We start from the raw sequence: 23,489 nt of genomic DNA on the forward strand, positions 1-23,489 counted from the left end.
ACCACCCCAATGTGTTTGCTGGCTCTCATGTCCCACTTTGCAGCCACCAGAACCCCACTAGACCTCTTTGTGGTGCTGGGCTAGTGAGTGGCGTCCAAGGCATGTGGGGAGGATTGAGGCTCCTCCCTGTGGCCCGTGTGACTTCTCCCTGGACCTAGTCCAGCTCCAGCAAAGTTTCCTGCCCTGGACTTGAAGATCAAGTACAGCTTCTTGGAGCAGTATGCCACCCTGAACAACCTGTCTCATGGCATCCTCCACAGCCCACTTTGCCACGTTCTCTACCTTGTGAAGTGGCCGGAGGGACAGTAAGGACAGGGGGCGGTGAGGTCCGCCCTAAACCACGCCCTCTGCTCCCTCCCAGCTGGAGCCGCATGGAGTTGAATTGGCAGCGGGCAGTGATGCAGAGGCCAGGCCCAGCTTCCTCACTGAACTCTTGGAGCTGAACAAGCAGGTGGCGGCTATGGACTCCAAAGCAAGCCTAGCTAGGCTAGAGTGCCTTCGGACACGTCAGTGGGAGCCTCTGAGGCCTCGAGCAATGGGGAGAGGCTCCTCTGAGCTCCCCTGCAAGAGGGCCAAAGACTGCGTGGTTTTCCTCCTCCTCTTCTTCATTTGAATTTTCAGCCGACAGCCGCAGGTGTCGGACTCCTTCGTGCTGCCTCTCATGCCACCCAGCACTGGGTGGCAGAGGCGCTGCCAGAACACAGTGAAGTCGAAGTGAAACAGGGTGCATGTCTGCTGCAAAGAGGAAGCCGAGGCACCTTGCTTGGCAGGTAGGAGGCATGGTGGCCAGGTCCATCTGGAGGCCAGCTCTGAGTTTGCGGCGAGAGGTTGGCAGGGTTCCGGAGGTGGCGAGACGGCGATGGAGCGGGCTGGCTGAGGAAACAGGCAGGTGTGGGCCAGCCAGGTCCCAGTGGAGGGCTGCGGAGGGCTTCCAGCTCAGCTCCGGCATGGTGGGGCAGGAAGAGATGCATGGCCCAAAGGACCCCTCAGTCGGGGCCTCAACTGGGAGGCAGGTAATAATATCGTTATTTTGTTTGTTAATATCTTGATATTGTTGTTTAATATCTTGTTAATCATTTGTATTGTGATCTAATAAGCCATATTCCCTAAAGATAGTGGAAAATATGTATTTGTATTAGTATAAACCAATTTAAAAGCCAATATTTCAATCAGAGTTAATTAAGCTACTATAGGAAAGTTTATGCGTCTTAAGGCATAAATTGTGAGCCGCTCCGAGTCTCCGGAGAGGGGCAGCATACAAATCGAATAAATGAAATGAAATTGCGTTATTCAAACAACTACACCTGGATTCACACACTAAAAGACTTAACAGAACATAGAGTTCCATACATATATGTGTTGAGACAAATCATTTTTGAACCACCCCACGTGTTATATATTCGACTCCTAAATTTTCAAATGGTTAAAATCTTGCTCAAGTGAGAGAACAAGAAAAGTTCAAAACATTAGTAGATTTGTCTCTGGAGATTCTCAGCCATCCAAGTCATGGTTATCTTGTCAACAGTTCCAAGAAGGCTCCACACCAATTTGCACCACTCAAGTGACCCTGATAACACTGATAAATCTTCAGGTGACCTTAATGACATGCTAAAAGAATGCAAATGACCAACTATCTGCAACTGCATAAATCCTTCCATTCCCCACCATCCGGTCAGGACTAAAGAAGCTTCTTGGATGAGAAGTGTAATATTTTCAAAATAAAACCAGAAATTCAATTTGCCATTTGAAAATAACACCTTTGGGACATTGTAGATTTGAATATTCTGATCCTTATGTTACATATTATATAGTATGCAATAGTCAGCTTTCATTTTCAGATCATAAATATGAGCTAGCCATTTTGAGTGTTCATTTATTCTAAAATAAATGCCCCATAAAAAGGTAGAAAAACATTTAAGCTGGAAGTCTACGGAGAGGGGCGGCATACAAATCTAATAAAATACATACATACATACATACATACATACATAAATAAATAAATAAATAAATAAAGCATCTGAGATTCTGAACAACAGTCACTGGTTTTACACAGTACTCTAAACCATGGCTTTATTTGTTTATTAAAACAAATTGCAAGCAGCTGATTTATTTAACACTAACCCATAAACCACAATTTACTAACAAAAGTGATAGTTATGATCATGTATCAAAATGTCAAGAAAAAAAGAGCTTAACATAATTATGTCAAGTCAATATCATGATTTTGTTTACAGATTATACTAAATCATAACCATGGTTAACAAACCACAACATTTAAGTTAGTTACTAATTGAGGGAACCAAATTAAAGCAACCATAATATATGAAAACCTAATATGTACATACTGTTACACAAGGCCTATGCAAATGTGTCAACACACAAGCACCTAGTGATGGACAAAAAATAATTCAGCAAAATTGTATTGCAAGCCAGCTTGTTTGCGTTTACTAAGAATACCCATAATAAGATATCTAAAAGTTGCTAATGAAACCAAACTATTTGACAGAAATGAACATAGATGCGTAGAAATGGCATAAGAGAAAATAAACTACGGTATTTTTAAACTGGAACAAAGGAATGGAAGCAACCAGGTATTAAAAACTGTGGGCACATATTGTACTAGGGCATGATAGTTTTGCACACCACCACATTAGCACATTATATGAAGTCAAGTACTATGGTTGCTAAAGTATGGATCATACACTAGTATACATTAAGTATTTTGTTTGTACATACAAACTTCCTAATAAATCTAGTGGTTTTTCTGCTTACATGAGAAAAAGTATACCTTTTGAGGTACCACGAGATTGTATGAATCCTATCAAAGCTGAAACTACCACTTGCAAAAGAAAAGAAAAAGAAAATAAGCTTCTGGGGTAATCAAAATACAGTGGTACCTCTACTTAAGAATGTATCTACTTAAGAACTTTTCTAGATAAGAATCAGGTGTTCAAGATTTTTTTTTGCCTCTACTTAAGTACTTAAGAACCCGAGCCCAGAAAAAATTCCCAGGAAATTTGAGAACCCGGCCAGTTTCCTGCCATTTCCCAGCCATCTGGGCTGCCAGAGGAGCCTTTTGGTGGCGCTTAAGGAGGCTCTGGCAGTCCAGAGCGAACGAAGCATTTTCTTTTCTCTGGGCGCTTGGACAGGGAATAAACTTCTGCCAGTGCCCAGAGAAAAGAAACATTCCCTTCGCTCTGGGAAGCTGAGGAGTCACCACAGTGAAGGAAAGGTGCCGGCTACAAAGCGAGCGAGCGAGAGGAGAGGGGAGCCCTTCAGCATGGGAAGGGAGAGGCAGCAGGTAGCAGCAGCAGCCAGTGTATGGGAGGCAGCCTCATGCCGGGTTTATTGGAGGCGTATGCTCCTCCTCGCTGCCTCAAAGTCCCTCTTTTTTTTTTTAAGCCTTAAGGTTTTGGATTTTTTTTATTCCCCTCACCTCAACTTCTTCCTTCAGGAGTGACTGTTCTCTTCCTCTTCTTCCTCCTCCTCCTCCCACCCAAATTCCGAGCTTTTATTTCTTTCCTAATGGGTTTGCACACATTATTTGCTTTTACATTGGTTCCTATGGGAAAATTGTTTCTACTTAAGAACCTGGTCACGTAACAAATTAAGTTCTTAAGTAGAGGTACCACTGTATATGAGAAGTAAAATCCAAAAGGAAACATGTAATTCCTAGGGAAATAAACAATGACTTTGTACAGTTTATGTTTATGTTTATTTAGATTTGTATGCCGCCCCTCTCCGTAGACTCGGGGCGGCTCACAACAAAGTGAAAAAACAATTTACAACAAATCTAAATTTCTACTAAAAACATTTAAAAAACCCCATTTTCTAAACACACATACATACACACATACCATTTATAAATTGTATATGCCCGGGGGAGATGTCTTAGTTCCCCCATGCCTGACGACACAGGTGGGTCTTAAGGAGCTTACGAAAGGCAAGTTCCCATTAATTCAAAGACCTACATGGAAAGCATCAGCTGGCTGCGTACTACATTTTTTATATCATAAACAACAATTGATAACTTTGTTTTCCAAAACTTCAATGGCAAATTGGAAACCTGAACATACTGTTACAGTTCTCACAGTAGTTTATTGAAGATGCTATTAGAAGTACCGCATTTGTTTGTAAGGTTGCTTCCAACAATAGTTATTTCCTGAAAATACAAAGGAAAAAAGAAGTGAACAGCAGTCTGTCACAAAGCAGAACAAATGGAAGGGATGGTGAACCTGCTTCCCTCTTCTTTCAGCAAGCCAGGTGAGTGCCAAGGCCACTTCTGAATGACTATGATGTGTAGATTCCTGATTATTAACTGAAACCTTTATATGGTAGTCAGTATTTGGTGAAATGTATTCCCAGGAGATGTTCCTAAATTGTGATGGTGCTTAATAAGTACAGAAAAGATTTTGTATTATTAAACCATCACACATGACATATTTTAAGGAAAAAGAACAGATAACCTATCTGAATTTTCAAAATGTTGTTCAAGGCCAGAACATGAAGGTTATGAATGACAGAAAGGCATGGATTTCTGAAAAGTTAAAATACCCCACCCTCTTGAAACCTTTGAGAATAAGGATAATAGGGCAGAGAAGACATAAGGGAATAAGTAGTTCAAAGCTCTTCATTAAAATGGCTTAAATTTCAGATGCTCATGTTATTCATAGTGACTTTCTCAGATACTAGTAACTCAATTGTTTCTTCCAACTCTGGTTCCTTTCACCAGCTCCAAACAGCATAAACAAACTTCGCCCTTCAACAGTTAAAACCTAGAAAAGCTGTGCTTCAAGGTCACTCTTGCTTGCACAGGCAGGCCTTGCTTCAGCAACTTTTACTGCAACACTATTCCACTCAGATGAAAGGGAAGGGGGAAAATGTAAAGAACTCAGGTGTAACTCTTTACTTAAGGCAAATAGGTAAGCCCTTTGCTATAAAAACATTCCAGAGTACACTTATGCATCTTAATCCATTAAAGGATGAGATATCTCAATATCAGGAACATTCCAGTGACCTTTATCATTGACTTTTTTAAAAAAGACCAAAGTATTCTTATACTAATGAAAAGACATAGCAAGTTAGAAGAGAAGCACACAAACTCTTCTTCAGTTGTTTGTCAGGTTTCCCATTTACTTGAAAGTAGATCTGGGACCAAAGTAAGGGAACAGATGAGTTCTTTCTACTTTCCAAACCCAACATAATGTAACAAAGGTCCAAGGACCATACTGGGAAATTAGCTTTATAATAGGTAATATATTGTTATGACTCATGCTGCTTAAAACATGTGTCATTTAAGAAAGAACCCTTTCAATTCTGCAGTCCCATCAATCAAGCTACCTAATATTGGGATGTGGGTGGAGTACTGTTACAAATAGGTGGCATTTAATTCAGATGTGCAAATATATCAGTCCAAATACTTTATATTGAAATAGAACATCCCAATTTGACACCTCAACCCCCTCCCAAGCTCATTGCCAATGTCCTCTTTCCTAAAATCAAAAGGGAAGCTGAAGAACACACATTTTTTTAGACTTCCACAATAGCTTCTGTACATTTCAAAAAAGACAAATTACTGGAAAGTGGATGGGAGAAGAGTTCTAGCTTTTTTTACCCTGATTTTATGTAAAAAGAAAAAGAAAAGAAAAACCTATGCATCTCTGTACAAAATTATTTTTGTTTTCACAGCTATTAAAATGAGAGAGAGAGATAGGCTGGGCTTAAGCCAACGACAGAAAGGTAAGATAGGTGTTCCCTTAAGCTTGCCAAGCAAGGGGCCATTTTCTGAGACAGTTTCAACTTACCTGTACTTTGGGATTTCATGACTACTCCGAGGATTGCTACATTAGGAAAACAAAACTAATGCAATGCAAAAAAAAAAAAAAACCATAACTTACCAGGGATAGCGTTAATTTTACAGGCAGCTTATTATGTCTCCTCTGACAGAGCTAATTTAGCCATTTTCTAGTCCTTCTCCACACAAAAAGAGGGGGAGAGAACAGCGGAGCAAGAGACAACAAAGGCAGCAGGAGAACTGTCTGGAGTGTCCACTCTGGTGCAAAACTGAGCAGCTGCCCTCCCAAACTCTTCGCCATTTTTCTTTGTCTTTCAACTGACCCCTGCCTGCCTCAGTGCAAAACTCCCAGAGACTCCAGTGAGAAACGGTGCAGCCTCCTTCCACTTTAACGGTGAAAGGCATTCAATCTAGCCTGCTTGTCGGACACGGAGCCGCCCCTCGACCGGCCCCTCGTTGGCTGAGCGTCTTCCTCGCGGAGGTTCTCCGCGCCCAGATTGGCTGCCCCGCTCGTCACTTAAACCCTCCTTTTGTACACTTCCTGTTTTACAAGTTACCTTGAGAAGGCATAACAGGGGTCAGACGCGGAGACTTCAAGCCAGGAGCAACTTATGTAAAAGGCGGATCTCACGAAGGGGAGACGCCGCAGGGGTCACAATGGAGCGCGCGGGGGCGGGGTGTTGTAAAAGGGAAAAAGCAGAAGAAATGGAGTATATTGAATATACATCTTTGGCGTGGCTAACCCTGGGAGTTCGGGGTTCACCCCCCCTTCCTAAAAAACTATTAAGGTTCCGTTTTTGAAGGTGCAAAGAGGGGGTAGGAGCGCTGCGATGGGATCCGGGGATGGTCCGTGAAAAAAAGCGGCTTTTATAACCAGCGAAATGTAGTGCCTTCAAAAAATACTGCTTTCATCATGTGCAAGAAAAGGTTTAATTTTGAGAGCCTCGTTTCGCCAATCCGGGATGAGGAATGTCATGCGGGGGATGTGTGCAAATGCTCAGTTGCTCTCCCCCCCCCACACTTTAAAGTGGTCCTTAGGCGCCCCCCCCCCCCAAGCTATTCTGGTTCTGCATCAAGTTTTCTAACTTTCGAACTCCAGGAGTGTTGAACTACCAGATCAGCAAGAGGTCAGGAAGGTTGTTCTAAATTTAAATCGCTATGCCTATTAGATTTCCCTCAAAAATAAAGTTCTAAGAGCGAAGAAATGGTACTATGCAACTCCTCAAAATATTTTGTAGTTTAGAAGTCAGCTAAATTATAACTAAACCTAAATAGAAGATTGAAAAGGCATCTGTAATGTTCATAAAGAGGGTAGCAAAAGTCATCTTAAACTATGGCGAGGTGCCATAACTGGGAACAAAGAGATAATCCAAGATGCACACAAGGAGAGAAAAACTACTTTCCTGTATTTCAATAGCAAAAGGTTACCGGTACTAGGAAATAAATAATCCCAGGCTTCAAGGAAGGAGAAGTGTGAATATATAAGAAAACAATTCACAAAAGTGAGTGGTGGTGATGAATATCATATCTTTTCATTTGTGTGAATTCGTTCTCAAATTTGACAACTTCAGATGGGTGGACTTCAATTCCCAGAATTCCCCAGCCAACTCTGGAGGTTGCTGAAGAATTCTAGAAGTGGAAATCCACGCATCTGTAAATTTCCAGGTTTGAAAAACACTAATTTGCTGAAAGGTTTGCATCTAATCCAGGGTTGTCAAACTCACAGTCCACAGGCTAGATGTGTCAATCTACCTATGCCCATGCCCAGTTTAGCAAAGTGGGGGAAAAGTCATGATTCATCACATGACACCACTGTGATAACCTGAGTTTCATACTCCTGAAGAGACTTTGTAATATTATAAGTTGACCACATTTCCCTAAAATGTTTTCTAAAACTATAATAATAATAATAATAATAATAATAATAATAATAATAATAATTGGAATTGACAAAATCTCCATCTGTCAATTGCAAAAGGCCGCTTTACTGGGATCGGCAAACATAATTCGCCGCTACATCACGCAGTCCTAGGTGCTTGGGAAGCACCCGACTGGTGATGAAATACGAAATCCAGCATAGTGATCTCGTTTGCTGTGTTGTACTGACATAATAATAATAATAATAATAATAATAATAATAATAATAATAATAATAATAATAATTTATTAGATTTGTATGCTGCCCCTCTCCGCAGACTCAGGGAGGCATACAAATCATTTCAGGTCAGGAGAAAGGTCATTTTCTCCAACCTTTGGATCAAAAGTTTATTGTGGAAATAAACACTACAAAGACACAATACAAACAGTACTAAGAGTGTTGCAGACTTGGAAGAGTTCTGGAAATTCAAGTCTTTCTCCAGCAGTCACCATGGTGACTTCCAGATGATTTGGCTCAGTTGTGGGTATGTGTGTTTAATAATTCTTTAAAGAGAAGTGACAGCATATATTAGCTACTATAAAAAAAGGTTGGGAGGGGGACACAAATATTCCTGGAAGCTAAGCCATAGCAATTAATTTGGAAGAAAGAGGAAAATTAGAGGTGGTAGTCTCAGGTGACAAAAATAGGAGGATGGAGGTAGCATTAGAATAACAATAGATATACCTGGTAGATTGTATTATGCAAAAAGTATAAATAAAGGGAAGGATACAAGTTAAGAAATTGCTTTGAACTTGAAATAAAACTAGAGTTTTTGAATTACTAATCTGCTAACCACAGAATGGATTAAGATTAGATGTATTCAGGGAAGGATAAGAGAAAGAGGAAGTAGAAAGGGAGGGGAGAAGAAGAGAAGGGAAGTAGGAAAGAGATGGAGAGGGAGAAAGGTAAAGGGAGAAGGGGGTAGAGGGAGTGGAGTAGTGTGAAACAGGAAAGCAAACTAGAGCTGGGGAATTCTGGGAGTTGAAGTCCAGATATCTTCAAGTGGCCAAGGTTGGGAAACACTGGACTACAAATACAGTGGTACCTCAAGATACGAACCCCTCGTCTTACGAACAACCCGAGATACGAACCCGGGGTTGAGGAAATTTTTGCCTCTTCTTACGAACTTTTTCCGTCTTACGAACGCCAAACCCGAACTTCCGGGTTCGGCATTCCGGAGGCTACTGGGAAGCCCCGCAGCCCGGCTGTCACCTTTTAAAACAGCTGGGGGGCTTCCCAGCAGCCTTCCGAAGCCGAACCCGGAAGTTCGGGTTTGGCGTTCGACTTCGGGAGGCTGTTTAAAAGGTAACAGCCGGGCGGCGGCAGGTTGGGAGGCCGCTTTGGGTTTTTGGCTGGAGGTCCGGCGCTGGGGGAGGGAGTCAGGAAGGTCCTCCTGCTCCCCCCCTCAGCGAAAAACACAAAGAGGGTCTGCCGCCGCAAGACAGGCAGGGTGGAGCAGCGTGGAGCAGCGGGAGTCTGAAACCGCCAGCGGCTTCAGCTTCTCATTGCTCCGCGGGCGACCGCATTTGTATTTTTGGCTGGGGGGGGGGAAGCAGGAGGCGCAGGATTGGGCCGGCGACGGGCGCGGGGAGAGGCAGCAGGTCTGCATCCTGGGCGGGCGGCGGGCGAGGAGGCGCGACCGAGCGGACCCGGCTCAGGCTCCGGCTAGGACGGGGCGGGCAGCGGCTGGGCGCTGCGGGGAGAGTGCGTCCGACTCGGGGCTGGCGGCGCCCGACGCAGCGGGGAACATCAGCGTGGGAGGCAGGAGAGAACCAGGCAACCGGAGCAGCGTCGCCGCCGCTCCCGGCTTGGCTTCCCTCGCCGCCGCAGGCAATGCGCGCTGTGATCTTCCCGGCCGGCGAGGCTCAGTGACGGAAGGCAGCTGCCGGGCCGGGCTTGATCCGCTGAGGCTGGCTGAGCCGGAAGATCGCTCCCGGCTTGGCTTCCCTCGCCAGCGCAGGCAACGCGCGCTGTGATCTTCCGGCTCAGCCAGCCTCTGCAGACGGGAAGATCTTTGGGGTGGGGGTGGGGCTGTCGGGACACCTCCCACCCCAGCACTTTGAATCCCGCCGGCCAAGAGCACTCGGGCAGAAGCTTCCCCCTCATCGCCCGTGTCTGGCAGAAGCTTCTGCCCGAGTGCTCTTGGCCGGCGGGATTCAAAGTGCTGGGGTGGGAGGTGTCCCGACAGCCCCACCCCCACCCCAGTGCTTCGCCTCCCGATGGGCAAGAGTGCTCGGGTGGCAGGCCGCAGGGGGAGGAGGTGGAGAGACAGGATAACTTTGCACCGCTTCGGAGCCCGTTTCTTTCCTGCTGCCACTATCTCCTTGAAGGTTTTCCCAACGAAGCGCTGCGCTGGGCTCCGAAGTGGCGCAAAGTTCTCCCTGCCTCCTCTGCTGCCACCTTCCCCAAGGAGCCTCCCAACCGCAGAGGAGGCAGGGAGAACTTTGCGCCACTTCAGAGCCCAGCGCAGCGCTTCGTTGGGAAAACCTTCAAGAAGATACAGTAGTGGCAGCAGGAAAGAAACGGGCTCCGAAGCGGCGCAAAGTTATCCTGTCTCTCCACCTCCTCCCCCTGCGGCCGCCTTCCCAAAGGAGCCTTCTGGCTGCCCAGGGGGCGGGGTTAGTTTTGTGCCGGGGGAGCGGGGGCTGCCATCCGGGCGCTCTTGCCCATCGGGAGGCGAAGCACTGGGGTGAGGGTGGGGCTGTCGGGACACCTCCCACCCCAGCACTTTGAATCCCGCCGGCCAAGAGCACTCGGGCAGAAGCTTCTGCCAGACACGGGCGATGAGGGGGAAGCTTCTGCCCGAGTGCTCTTGGCCGGCGGGATTCAAAGTGCTGGGGTGGGGGTGTCCCGACAGCCCCCCACCCCACCCCAGTGCTTCGCCTCCCGCTGGGCAAGAGCGCTCGGGTGGCAGCTTCTGCCAGACACGGGCAATGAGCGGGACGAGCGGCGCGGAAGCCGATGGCTGTGGCAGCTGCTGCAAGAGGCTTCCGCGCCGCTCGTCCCGCTCATTGCCCGTGTCTGGCAGAAGCTTCTGCCTGAGTGCTCTTGGCCGGCGGGATTCAAAGTGCTGGGGTGGGGCTGTCGGGACACCTCCCACCCCAGCACTTTGAATCCCGCCGGCCAAGAGCACTCGGGCAGAAGCTTCTGCCAGACACGGGCGATGAGGGGGAAGCTTCTGCCCGAGTGCTCTTGGCTGGCGGGATTCAAAGTGCTGGGGTGGGGGGTGTCCCGACAGCCCCACCCCACCCCAGTGCTTCGCCTCCCGCTGGGCAAGAGCGCTCGGGTGGCAGCTTCTGCCAGACACGGGCAATGAGCGGGACGAGCGGCGCGGAAGCCGGTGGCCGTGGCAGCTGCTGCAAGCGGCTTCCGCGCCGCTCGTCCCGCTCATTGCCCGTGTCTGGCAGAAGCTTCTGCCCGAGTGCTCTTGGCCGGCGGGATTCAAAGTGCTGGGGTGGGGGGGGAGCTGTCGCGACACCCCCCACCCCAGCACTTTGAATCCCGCCGGCCAAGAGCACTCGGGCAGAAGCTTCTGCCAGACACGGGCGATGAGCAGGACGTCACTTCATTCCTCCACGTCACTTCGCCGCTTCTTGTGGCTGGGGGGGGGGAGTTAGGAAGGTCCTACTTCTCCCCCCCCCAGCCAAAAACTCAAAGCCTATCTCCTGCCGCACGGCTGTTTTAAAAGGTGACAGCCGGGCGGCAGCGTTTTTTTGCGGGGGTTTTTTGTTGTTGCACGGATTGAGTTTACATTGTTTCCTATGGGAAACAATGTTTCATCTTACGAACCTTTCGTCTTACGAACCTCCCCCCGGCACCAATTAAGTTCGTATCTTAAGGTACCACTGTATAAGTATAAAAGGAGCCATTAAAGAGATATGTTTATGATATTTTGGATAGAAATATATTACTATGGATGTTCTGATGATATGGTATATGTATTATTATTATTTATTAGATTTGTATGCCGCCCTTCTCTGGAGACTCAGGGCGGCTCACAAGATACAATATAAATAATGCAACAGCAAATTTAATGAATTAAAAATAAAAACTAAAATCCCAATACCGGTATATTAAAGCCAGTCAGCCAATTCATTCACAACCACACATCACATTTAGTAAAAGGGGGGGGGGGGCTTGATCTAATTGTCCCATGCCTGGCACCATAAGTGAGTCTTAAGACTCTTGCGAAAGGCGAGGAGGATGGGGGCAGTATGAATCTCTGGAGGGAGCTGATTCCACAGGGCTCCCACAGAGAAGGCTCTTTCCCTAGGCCCCGCCAGACGACATTGTCTGGCCGACGGGATCCGCAGAAGGCCAACTCTGTGGGACCTAACCGATCATTTGGGATTCATGCGGCATAAGGCGGTCCCGTAAGTAATCTGGTCTGATACCATGCAGTGCTTTATAGGTCATCACCAACACTTTGAATTTTCTCCGGAAACCAATCGGCAACCAATACAGTCCACGGAGTGTTGGAGAAACATGGGTGTATCTGGGAAGACCCATGACTGCTCGAGTGGCTGCATTCTGCATGATTTGAAGTTTCCGAGCACTCTTCAGAGATGTAGAGAGCATTGCAGTACTCGAACCTCAAGGTGAGAAGGGCATCAGTGACCATGAGCAGAGACTCCCTATCCAGATAGGGCCGCAACTGGTGCACCAGTGCCCCCCTCACCACAGCCAAAAGATGGTGTTCTAATGTCAGCTATGGATCAAGGAGGACACCCAAGTTGCGGACCCACTCTGAGGGGGTCAATAATTCCCCCACAGGGTAATGGGCGGACAAATGGGATTGTCCTTGGGATGCAAAACCCACAGCCACTCCGTCTTGTCGGGGTTAGGTTTGAGTCTGTTGGCACCCATCCAGACCCAAACAGCCTCCAGGCACCGGCACATCACTTCCACTGCTTCACCAAGTGGACACGGGGTGGAGATGTACAACTGGGTGTTATCAGCATACTGATGACAACTCATCCCGTGTCCTTGGATGATCTCACCCAGCGGTTTCATGTAGATATTAAATAGCAAGGGGATAGAACCAACCCCTGAGGAACTCCACAAGGGAGGAACCTAGGGATTTATCTCTGCCACCCCACCCACCCCCCGCCACTAACACCGACTGTGACTCCCACTCCCAACTCCTCCAGTCGGCGCAGAAGGATACCATGGTCGATGGTATTGAAAACTGCTGAGAGGTCAAGAAGCACCGGGATAGTGGATAAACCCCTATCCCGGGCCCACCAGAGATCATCCATCAGCACAACCAAAGCAGTTTCCGTGCTGTAGCCAGGCCTGAATCCAGACTTTCAGGGGCCTAGATAATCGGCTTCTTCCAAGGACCACTGGAGCTGGAGCAACACTACCTTCTCGACAACCTTCCCTTTATGGAAAGACCTGCGGCAGTTATTAAGTACAGCTGGGTCCAAGGAAGGCTTCTTGAGGAGGGGGCACACAAGTGCCTCCTTGTAGGGAGCCAGGAAGGACCAACACCACCACCCCCCAGTCAAAGAAGCATTGACAATCTCCTGGACCCAGCTCCGTGTCACTTCCCTGCTAGCCAAGACCATCCAGGAGGGACATGGGTCCAACATACAGGTGGTGGAACTCACAGCTCCAATGGCCTTGTCCACTCCACCAGGTGTCACCACATCAAACTCACCCCACACAGGTGAACTAGGACGGGCCCCTGTCATCTCGACTGACTCATTGTCAGCCGACACTGCATTCCAATCGGAGTCAAGGTCTATCCGAATCTGAGTGATTTTATCAGCGAAAAACTTGTTAAAGTCCTCAGCACTACCCTGCAAAGGTTCATCAACCCACCACGCCACCCCACCCCGGTTTAGGAGGGAGCGAGTCACCTAAATAGGGCAGCCAGGTGGGATTCCGTTAATGCAATCAAAGTGGTATGATACACACATGTTGCCGCCTTGAGCACCACTTTATAAGTCTTAATATGTATGTATAGTTGTGTATGTATAAAATGTTGGGGTGTTGTTACATAGCCCTGACAGTAATTATGAGAGATACTTAAATCATCTAGCACTAGAAGATAAGTCACTGACCTGTGCAGATTGTATAAATATGTTCCTTGTCTTCCTCATGTTAACAGCATCCCCACTTTTCTAGCCAAACAGGTCACCTGGTTTTTTGTTATCTAGTCCCACTTTTAGACTTAGAATAAATATATTGTCACTTTGAAGTACACTAATCAACATACATTAAAATGAAATTTCATTGCATATAGCTCTCAAAGGCTCTCCATCTCCAATATATACTACATAAGTATGAGTAAATAAATACAAAATTATGCATTAGCCCACATATTTTCTGGTCCTATGCTTGTGCCAGAATCAGTATTTAGCTGGAACGTTGTTGGTGCTTAATCATGTTCTAACATATGCTTTCTCCTGAAATTGCTCAAGCTTTTAAAATGAGCTTTGCACTTCCTACTTTTAAAGTCTTCAGATATCGTGATTAATTATATTTTATGTAAAAAGCATTTAAATTTCTCCAACAGCAGAGAGAAAAGAAAAAAGCTGAAATGAGTTTGATGTACAATAGTCAAACATTTGGAAAGTAGTTATAGTTCAATAAAAAGTCCAACTCAGCACTAATTTTCAGTGAACAATGGAGTAAGTGAAGATACACTTATCTATTTTTAAGTGAACTAGTTTTTTAAAAACTTGCAAAAATTACTGACGTAAAACACTATCATTAACAGAAAGAAAATCCTTTTGAAAATATTACTGCAACCCATTACAGTAGCTTATTCTGTAGCTTATTAAGATAACCATAATGCTGACTTCAATATGTAATTGTAATGTTTACATGCATTTCAGGTATTCTGATAATGGTCACAAGGGAAACAATGAATTTTGAAAGGCTAAGGTTTGGTTTAAATCTTGGCAGGTTTAAGATAGGTAGAATTCAGCTCTCAGAATTTCCCAGATATCTGTGATGTGCTAGCTGGAGAATTTAGTCCATCTATTTTAAAAATTGTGATCAGTCAGAAACCCTGCTTGAGGGAGGGAGGGAGGGAGGGAGGGAAGGAAGGAAGGAGAAATGGAGGGAGAGGGGAGGGAGGGAGGGAGGGAGGGAAGGAAGGAAGGAAGGAAGGAAGGAAGGAAGGAAGGAAGGAAGGAAGGAAGGAAGGAAGGAAGGAAGGAAGGAAGGAAGGAAGGAAGGAAGGAAGGAAGGAAGGAAGGAGAAATTCTCTTTCCATGCCCTTTTGCAAAAGTCCAACAAATGCTCATCTTTTAATTGTTCATTGGTTTCATTGGCCTTTCCAAGAAATTTAAAGCAAACATCCCATTTTTTCCCTCTCAAGGGGAAAAAATGGAGGAGGAGGAGGAGGAGGAAGAAGAGGAATCCAAAGCTACTTTCAGCCAAAGCCTGCACTATGTTTTCTCAACTGACAATGTAGGTCAGTTGAAGAGAGGCAGCTGAAAGGAATATTCTGAAAGAGAAGTAAAGAACTGCCCAAAAGCAGAAATAAAAGGCAGACAAAAACAGAGAGACAAGCTCTCTCCATCTGGAGAAGGAAGGAAAGAAGGAGAAATGGAGGGAACAAGGAAGGAAGGAAGGGGTAGGCAATTAATTTATAATTATAATATATAATATAATATATAATTATACAGTGATACCTTGTCTTACGAACCCCTCGTCATACGAACTTTTCGTGATACGAACCCGGAGTTTAAGATTTGTTTGCCTTGTCTTAAGAACCATTTTCACCTTACCAACCCGTGCCAGGAGCGTGGGCTCTCTTACTGTGCATGCGCTCTACCGTGTGCTTTCTTACTGCGGCCTGAATTCCCCTGCCTTGTAACTGTCACTGCCGGAATTTCCTATTTGCTTGCCACCCTGCTGGGATTTCCCGCCTCCTTTTGCTTGCACCAGCAGCCCCAAGGTGGGGAATCCTGGCCGTGGCAAGGACCCGTGCTTCGACTCAGACAAGGGTCCCTGGCTCTCCCCGTCACCCTAAAGCAGCAAAGCCCCCCACTGCCGCTTTTGCCTGTTCCTCCATGGGGGGAGTGCTGTGCCTCAACCTGGAGCCCGCTTGGTCACTTCCTCTCGCTTGTTCCACTGCGGCTCTTCCCTCCCCCCACAGAGGACCAGGCAAAAGTGGGGGGGGGACTTCGCTGCTTTAAGGCAACGGGGCGACCCAGGGAGCTTTGTCTCTTCCACGGCCGGGATTCCCCGCCTCGGGACTGCCGGTGCAAGCAAAAGAAGGTGGGGAATTCCATTTGCCCAGCCAGTATTCCCTTCTCGGAGGTTTTGTTCAGATGAACTTCGTCAAGCACATCTCTCTCTCTCTCTCTCCTTCCCCCCTCCCTCTACTTCCATCCTTCCCTCTCTCCCTCCTTCCTTCGCTCCGCCTCTCCCTTCTCCCTGCCTCCCTCCTCCCTCCCAGCCTCCGGGCCGCATTTGCTTTCCTTCACCGCTACTGGCGCCCAGTGTGTGGAAGAGGTCCACGGGAGAACTGGGGGAAACTGCGGCCACCGCCCCTTGGAAGGGACCCGGCTGTGAAGCTCCCAAGGGTGGTCTTTGCGCACACACCCCCCCAGGAGAGAAAGCAGCAGGCGTGGGCCAGGGTCTTTCCTCTGGGGACAAAGGTGGTGGTCACGGGGTGGCTTTGCTGCAGGCGCAGCTCCCCCCAGTTCTCCCGCAGACCTCTTCCACACACACCGACTCCCCCAGCCTCCGTGCTTTTCTTTCGGATTTTGGATGGATGGGAGGAGCTAAGCGGCCAGAGACCTTCAATGTAAAAGGAATCAATGTAAAAGCGCCGGTGGGCTGGCAACGTTTCCAGCCGCTTAGCTCCTCCTGTCCAGCTCGAAGCCAAAAGAAAAGCATGGAGGCTGGTGGACAAAGGGCAGAACTTTCGGCTTCTGGATGGATGGGAGTAGCTAAAGGGCCGGAGACCTTCAATGCAAAAGGAATCGATGTAAAAGCGCCAGTGGGCTGGCAACGTCTCCAGCCGCTTAGCTCCTCCTGTCCAGCCCGAAGCCGAAAGAAAAGCGCGGAGGCTGGCAGATTAAGTGGAGGCGAACAGAGTGGGGACAAAGGCAAGGTAAGGAAACGGCGGCAAAATTTGTCTGTGGGAGCCCCGGTTATCCATTGCCCACTGCCCTTTCCTGCCAGAAGCCTGCGAGGGGACAAAGCCAGGTCTGGGGAAGGGTGGAACGTCCGGCTTCGGGCTGGACAGGGGAAGCTAAGTGGCCAGAGACGTCGCCAGCCCACCGCGGAGGCTGGGGGAGTCGGGGTGTGTGGAAGAGGTCCATGGGAGACCTGGGGAAGCTGCGGTGTCTAGACACCCGCCTGCAGCAAAGCCACCCCGCAACCACCTTTGCCCCCAGGGGAAAGACCCCGGCCCACGCCTGCTGCTTGCTCTCTCGGGGGGGCACAAAACCCCCCTTTGGGAGCTTCCCAGCCAGGTCCTTTCCACAGGGCGGTAGCCGCGGCTCCCCCCAGTTCTCCCGCGGACCTCTTCCACACACCCGCCGCCCCTAGCCTCCTCGCCGCCGCCCAGCTGTCATCTTGTAAAGAAGCAAGAAGAGGAGGAGGAGCTGGGTGCCGGTGGCGGCAGAGGAAAGCGAATGCGGCCCAGAGGCTGGGAGGGAGGCGGAATACGGGAGGAGGAGAAGGGAGAGGGGGAGGGAGAGAGAGAGGGAAGGATGGAGGGAGGGAGGAGAGAGAAAGGTTTCTGCTTGAAGTTACAAATAGAGGTGGCGGCGCAGCGCAAATCTGGCACGGGCTTCCCCAACCTTTTCCCAACCGCTGCTGGACTCCCGCAAGACCATCCTCGAACCCTAGTGGGGCCTCCCAGACACAAAAAATAGGAGAAGACACACGTACAAACGGCCCGTGCGTTTCCCTCCCTTCCCTTCCAGTCAGAGAGGGGCGGCATACAAATCTGATTAAACTTAAACTTAAACATTGCAGCCGGACAGTAACTGTTGACTTTTCGGTCAATCCACCCATGAGGCTCCCTCCGGGCAGCCTGCGCTGTCTCCCCCCCCCCCCCCGTCTCCCCCTCTCCTCCACCCACCCCCAAACAAGGATCCGAATGCCGGCGGTAATGAGAAAAAAGGGGTGAGTTTTCGGCTTGCACCCATTATTTTTTAGATTAGGGTTACATTAGGGTTTTTAGTTTTTTAATATTAGATTTGTGCCTGTATAATACTGCTTTTATCGTGTTGTGAGCCGCCCCGAGTCTTTGGAGAGGGGCGGCATACAAATCTAATAAATTATTATTATTATTATTACCGTATTTTCCGGCGTATAAGACGACTTTTTAACCCCTGAAAATCTTTTCCAAAGTGGGGGGTCGTCTTATAGGCCGGATACTGCGCCCATTCCACAGCCGCGGGCGGGAGGAGGCCGGGAGCGGGATTGAGGGGGGGGAGCGGACCCGCGCCCGGGGAAAGGAAAAAGCGCTGCTGTTGCTGCTGTCGCTGCCGCCTGAGGCGGCGGCACTCGAATCTGGCGTGGTGGAAAATCTGGAGGCAGGCAAAGATTTTCCACCACGCCAGATTCGAGTGCCGCCGCCTCAGGCGGCAGCGACAGCAGCAACAGCAGCGCGTTGATGAAGCCGGCGAGGGAGCTCCGGAATCGGTTGGCGCTCGCCCGACGCCTTGTTTTTTTATTTCCCCCTTTGGTTTCTCTTCACAGGCGGGAGTTCGGGAGGCAAGGGAGCGCTCGAGGAGACAGCGTCTTGCGGCATCGCTCAGCAACTTCTTTTTCCTTTCGGCGCCATAGCCATCCGCAGTCCCCGGAGCCGAAAGTGAGCGCGGGTCCGCTCCGCCCACCCGGTTTGCAAGCGGCGGAGATCCCGGGCTGCTTGGCCGAGCGGGGCTTCCATTCAGGACGGGGGCAGGAGGGAGGGAGGGAAGGGAAACGCAGCCCTTTGCCTCAACCCGCGGGCTCCGGGGACTGCGGGTGGCTATGGCGCCGAAAGGAAAAAGAAGTTGCTGAGCGTCCCTTCGTCATAAACCCAACGGGAGGCGATGCCGCAAGACGCTGTCTCCTCGAGCGCTCCCTTGCCTCCCGAACTCCCGCCTCTGAAGAGAAACCAAAGGGGGAAATAAAAAAACAAGGCGTCGGGCGAGCGCCAACCGATTCCGGAGCTCCCTCGCCGGCTTCATCGAAGCGCTGCTATTGCTGGACGACGCCACTCCCGCCGCCGGATTTGCTGGGGTGGAGCGCCACTCCCGGCGGCAGGAACTGCGGGGGGTAGCCGGCGTAACGAGCCCTTGCCACAGCTATCCGCCGCTTCTTTGTTCTCCGCCTTGCCTCCGCTACTCCCGCCGCCGCCTTTGCCTCTTGCCCGGCGGGGAGAGCAAAGGCGGCGGCGGGAATAGCGGAGGCGAGGCGGAGAAGAAAGAAGCGGCGGATAGCTGCAGCAAGAGCTTGTTAGCCGGAGCGTACGCCGGCTACCCCCCGCAGTTCCTGCCGCCGGGAAGCAGCCCCTTTACATTAGCGGTGGCTGCAACGGCACTGGCGATGCGGCCGCTAGCCGCTCCGAGCGGTGTGGGAACGCCCACCCCTCTCACAGTCCGGTCCCAGGCTGACAGTAAAGGGGCTGCTTCCCATCCTCCTGCCAGCTTGCTCAGAAGGAAACCTTCTGAGAAGGAGGATGGGAAGCAGCCCCTTTACTGTCATCCCGGGACCGGACTGTGAGAGGGGTGGGCGTTCCCACAGCGCTCGGAGCGGCTAGCGGCCGGATCACCAGCGCCGCTGTAGCCACCGTTGTGGGAGGAGCCTCAGAAAGAAAATAAGAGAGAACAAGAGAGAGAGAGAACAAGAGAGAGGGAGAGAGGTGATTCTTGAAGCTTATGGTAAAAAGCACCCAAATAATAAGAAACACCCCCCCCAGCCCACACCTGTGTTTGAAAAGAATAAAAGAGAAAAAAAAACCCAGCCCTCAACTGGTTTTGGAAATGGTTCGAGTGTGTATACACACACACACACACACACACGTAAGGGGGGGAGAGAGACAGGGATGGAAAAAGAGGAGAAGTGAGAGGGAGAAGGAATGAGGGAAAAAGGGAGGAAGAGAGAGAAATGAGAAACATGAGAGAGAAAAGGGGGAAAGACAGGAGAATAACCCAGAAATGAGACAGTGGTATAAATTTGAGGAGGGATGATTGATGATTGACTGTATTTATAAGGGGATGTTACATGGGATTGTATATATGAGGGGGTTATTTGTGTGTGTGTGTGTGTGTGTGTGTGTGTGTGTGTGTGTGTGTGTATGTATGTATGTATGTATGTATTTATTTATTAGATTTGTGTAATTTTGGTTGGTGGTGTGCCCCAGGATTTTGTAAATGTAAAAAATGTGCTGCGGCTCAAAAAAGGTTGAAAATCACTGCTCTAGCAGGTGGTAAATCAGCACTCCTTTTAACTGACAAGGGAGCCATTTCCCAGACTTTGATGATTTCCCCAGGTATTTTTGTACCTACTTGACCAACATTATTAGTGGTTGCAAAATTGAATGTTAAACTGGATGCATTTATTTCTGCCTGTTTGTATTTGTTCTTATGTTTAACCATTGAAAATGTACTTTTCCTCCAAAAAGAATCATCTTTCCATATTTCTTAGGCAACATTTTAAAATAACTTTAAAAGCTGAGGTCATATTATTCACCCTGCTCTGTATCATAGCACACTGCACAGTACTGAAAATTGGCAGGGTCACTAATTAAACCCGACAAGTTAAAATCTGTTTAAGTGACATTGCAAGAGGATAAAGACAGAAAGTGCGGAAAGAGGAAAAAATGGATGGGCTGTTTGGATTGCCATATCATGATATCACATACAGATTCTCATTCCATAATAGATTCTCACATAGGTGTCAGCATGCTGCATGTTAGACTGAAAGATACCTGCAGAATAGATGGTAGGAGAAAGAAAAATAGCCAGGTTCACCTTTTTGTGTTGACAAATTATGATGAGTTATAATAATAAACTTAATTGTGGTGAGGAGAAATATGAGAGGCAGACAAGACAGATAGACAGAGACATATGGAGAGATAGACAGAAGAGTGCTCCCACTTGGCTCTCTCTCTCTAAATAATTCATTCATAATTTTAACAATAAGATCTTCATCATTAGTAATTAAAATATTGTGTTATCATGTTCAGAAATGATTTTTTTCTCAATGCAAGTACATCATAGACCTAGACTCAGTCAGGTCTATGATGTACAGAAGAGGGGTAGTCTTATACGGCGAGTATATCTCAAATTCTATATTTTAACTGGAAAAGTTAGGGGGTCGTCTTATACGCCCAGTCGTCTTATACGCCGGAAAATACGGTATTATTATTATTATTATTATTATTGGCTTTTCCATTGATTCCTATGGGAAACATTGTTTCATCTTACGAACCTTTCACCTTACAAACCTCATCCCGGAACCAATTAAGTTCATAAGACAAGGTATCACCGTATATATATAATATATACAATATAATATATAATGTAATGTAATAATTTATAATTATAATATAATTAACTCAGTTCTACCCAATACTGTAATATACAGTATTGGGTAGAACTGGGTTAATTATATTAATCCGGCCCTCTAAAACCATCCCAATTTCTCATGTGGCCCCATGGCAAAATTAATTGCCCACTCCTGTTCTAGACAGCACTGTAATAGCTACACTAAACTCTCTCTCCCTTATGACTTGGCTTTTCCTATGATGTTCAATTAAATCAATTCAGAAAAGTTTATTCTTTCTTGTAAGAAACAGCATTTTTTGGACATTGTATCCTACTGGACATGCAACAAATCCAAAAATAGAAAGCAACTTCCCATTAGGAAGCATGTTTGGATATTGTTTAAATGGCACTTTTCTACTATATAGATTTGCTAAACAGTTGGTTTAGACAAGGGACAGAAATCAACAGACCATAATACACTATCAAGATACACAGCTCCGAACAAGACAACAAAACCAATTGATTTCAACAAACATCATAATTAACCCAGCAGAAAAGGACAAACTTTGGGGCTTCAAATATAATTTTAATTCCTTGAGAGGCGCAATTCTTTAAGGTAGAATTCATGGTTCAACAATATTGCCAGTTACATTTGGCATTATAAGAACCTTGGTGGTGCAGTGGTTAGAGTGCAGTACTGCAAGCTACTTCTGCTGATCACCGGCTGCCAGTAGTTTGGCAAATCGAATCTCAGTAGACTCAGCCTTTCATTCTTCCAAAGTAGGTAAAATGAGGATCCAGATTGTTGGGGGCAATATGCTTACTCTCTTAGAGTAAGCCTGCTTAGAGATGGCTGTAAAGCACTATGAAACGGTATATAAGTCTAAATGCTATTGCTATTTTCTGAAATAATTGCTTTTCCAACAGAAAAACGTGATATAAACTACTTCAATAATCAGAATGTTACCACCGAAACTGGAGCAAGGAAACCGAGGTTTAAATATTTTTTTCTTTTTGCATTATATATAACTTTCTTCTAATGTCAATCATAGCCATAGGAAGTAGGAGAAATTGTCAAAAGCCGGTGATCACTACGAGTTTCGATCAACACCACCAGTTCTTGCAATTACAAGAAGGGAAATCCAGACTGCCTCTTTAAAGAGGACACAGGCAATAAGTCTGTACGAAAAGTTTAGATGATTAAATGAATAATGGCTTACTAAATGAAGCACATCACTAGGGCTCAGGCAGTACCCATACAAGCACAGATTAACGGCTCGGGACAACGTCTGAGAACATCCAGAATTCTGGCTTTCTCAGCTGTTTAGAACCCAAGAGAAATTCAGGTTCCTTTCACTGAAGCCACGCCTCCGACTGAGCCTTGCCGGCCTCTCTGCTCTCCTCTATGGAAAGTCACCCATAGCCACAACACCCGCCCTTTCCGATGTCCGCCTCGGGGCTTGGTATAAAGGGGTGGAGGGAAAAGGCTTTCCGTTGCACGCTGTTTTCTCCACGGTCCGCCCGCAATATTTACCCAATGGCCTAGCGACAGTTCCGCCCATTCGTCTACCCCGGCGGCGGCCAATCAGGATGGGGGTCATTCCAACCAATCAGAAGGACGGGCAGGGTGAATGGCGGCGACGGGAGAAGGGGGAAGGGAAAGATAAGTCCAACCGCCACTCCACCGCGGAGCTACCTTCGCCCTACTTTAAACTCACCGTCCAGCTCCGAATCCGTAGGTCCCGTTGCGCTTCGGCTGCAGCGGAGAATGGCAGTGGTTTAGCCGTAGCTCGGACGGGTCCCACTGAAACGAGCGGGAGGGGGCGGGGATGTGAGAGAACGGAGCGAGCGCGAAGTGGCGGTGAAACAAGATGGCGGCGGAGCCGAGACTGAGGAAAACGGCAAACCCCGCCTCCTTCCCTCTGTTCGCGACTTTCAGCTAATGGGCAGGCGCGACGCTACAACTTCGTTTGCGTCTCCATTCTCGGAAGTGTAGGTTACCACGAGAATTCACCAAGAGGGAGTTGGTTGCCCCACGGAATTGTGGGAAGTGTAGTTTGTGGGGCAATATGCTGGCTCTGTTAAAAAGTGCTATTACTAACTTGTTGTAAGCAGCCCTGAGTCTAAGGAGAAGGGTGGCATAAAATTGAATAAATATATAAATAAATAAAGCCAAAGGTTGACAAAATTAGCTCAAAAACCTAGAATTTGCATTTTTCCTTTTGCCTATAGGGCCAGCCATGACCCCTATATGATTCCATAGGAGTCCAGAAGGTATAAAAACCCAGCCACTCTAAACCCCATTTTGTGAGCTGTCCCAGAA

The 23,489-nt window shown here is 47.7% G+C and overlaps 1 protein-coding gene across 4 annotated transcripts in view; it reads right to left on the bottom strand.

The window, feature by feature from the left end:
• LOC139174360 (nuclear transcription factor Y subunit gamma) overlaps nt 1-23,152 on the bottom strand; it is a 219,699-nt gene extending 196,547 nt beyond the window's left edge. Inside the window, exon 1 of one of the 4 annotated variants that reach the window (XM_070764663.1) lies at nt 22,885-23,152. The gene's annotated coding sequence lies outside the window, so the exon portion shown is untranslated. Of the gene's footprint in view, nt 1-5,897; nt 6,220-22,884 lie in introns of those variants that run through there. The other 3 variants (XM_070764662.1, XM_070764665.1, XM_070764664.1) reach the window with 3 other exon arrangements.
• Between the last annotated feature and the right edge of the window lie 337 nt (nt 23,153-23,489).

Source organism: Erythrolamprus reginae, chromosome 11, assembly GCF_031021105.1.
Source record: "Erythrolamprus reginae isolate rEryReg1 chromosome 11, rEryReg1.hap1, whole genome shotgun sequence".
NCBI classification, from domain to species: domain Eukaryota; kingdom Metazoa; phylum Chordata; class Lepidosauria; order Squamata; family Dipsadidae; genus Erythrolamprus; species Erythrolamprus reginae.